Source organism: Phytophthora infestans, genomic scaffold (genome assembly GCF_000142945.1).
Source record: "Phytophthora infestans T30-4 supercont1.7 genomic scaffold, whole genome shotgun sequence".
Taxonomy (NCBI): Eukaryota; Oomycota; class Peronosporomycetes; order Peronosporales; family Peronosporaceae; genus Phytophthora; species Phytophthora infestans.
The window spans coordinates 2,472,403-2,473,983 of record NW_003303752.1 but is presented as its reverse complement, the minus strand read 5'-3'; positions in this window follow the sequence as shown (position 1 = coordinate 2,473,983).

Genomic DNA, 1,581 nt, shown 5'->3' with positions numbered 1-1,581 from the left:
GACAAGGCCGGTGGAGAAGTTTTATCCCATTTTCGATAGCGAGACGGGTTTACCCGTCAAGGCATCTGGTGTTCACTGGAACCGTTGCCAGAGGTGCAGAGATACTGAACCTCGAGGAAATGACGGCTGAGTCTTTCCTGGCCAACCTCAAGGCTGGAGAGTTCGCTGAGATGGTACTCATGAGACCTGAGACCACTCAGGAGGAGCTGAACTCCTCCTCTGTCTTGGACGAGAACGTCCTGGAAGACATGAACAAGCAGCGTCAGGCGCGCTTGGGTTCTGAGATTCTCAAGAACCCCAAGGATCCGGTGTATCCTTTGGTGACGAAGTATGCGGACGTGGTGAATAAACACCCACCGACCCAACTCCCACCGGATCGAGGCGTACGGCACGAGATTGATCTCGTGCCCGGCACAAAGTATTGTGTCACGAGGCAATGGCCTCTCCCGCGCGAACAGTGCGAGGTCATTGATGCCTTCTTCGCCGCGAAAGCGAAGGCAGGCATGGTGCGGGAGTCGAAATCCCCGCACTCGACGCCGACTTTCTGCGTTCGTAAGCCGAACGGAAAGTGGCGTCTGGTTCACGCTTAAAACAAGCTGAACAACGCAACGGTGCCGGCCCAAACACCGATCCCACGAAAGGATGTGTTGTTGAACAACATGGCCGGGAGCGTACTGTACAGTGCGCTGGATTTGGTAGACGGATACTACCAAATTCTGATGCGAGAGAGTGACATCCCGCTCACCGCGGTAAGCACTCCAAGCGGCATGCTTTGGGAGTGGCTCGTCATGCCGCAGGGCTTGTCTAACGCCCCGGCGACGTTCAATCGCCTGGTGACGCAATTGTTCCGCCCTTTGCGTACCTTCGTACAGACGTACTTCGACGACATTTTCGTCCATAGCCGTGCCGAGGGAGGCAAGACGGCCATGGAGGTGCATCTAGGACACCTCCGTCGAGTGTTGGACGTGATGCGAGCGAACAAGCTCTACGCCAACATCGACAAGTGCGTTTTCGCGTCACCAGAGATCAAAGTTCTCGGTTGCTTCGTAAGCAACGTGGGCGTTCGGGCTGACCCAGACAAGGTCAAGGCCATAGCAGCATGGCCGACGCCCCGATCCCAGAAGGATCTTCGAAAGTGGTTGGGTTTGGCCAACTACCTTCACAAGTACAGCACTGGGTACGCGGGCTTCGCTAAGCCCTTGTCGAGCCTCCTTCAGAAGGACGTCGACTGGCGCTGGGAGCAAGAGCACCAGGATGCTTTTGACAGCATCAAGGCCAGTCTCCAAGAGGCCCCTGTCCTGGCTCTGCCGGACGAGACGAAGCCGTTTAGCGTCGTCTGCGATGCCTCCGATTACGCCATCGGGTGTGCATTGCTGCAGGACGACACGGCTGGACAGGAACGAGTCATCTCATTCCAGTCCAGGCAGCTCAAAGCCGCCGAGCGGAACTACCCTGTCCATGACAAGGAGCTCCTGGCAATGAAATATGCCCTTGTGAAGTTCCGTGTTCACCTTCTGGGCTCTACGCCCTTTGTGATCTACACAGACCACGCGTCCTTGAGGACGGCGACTAACTCGCCTC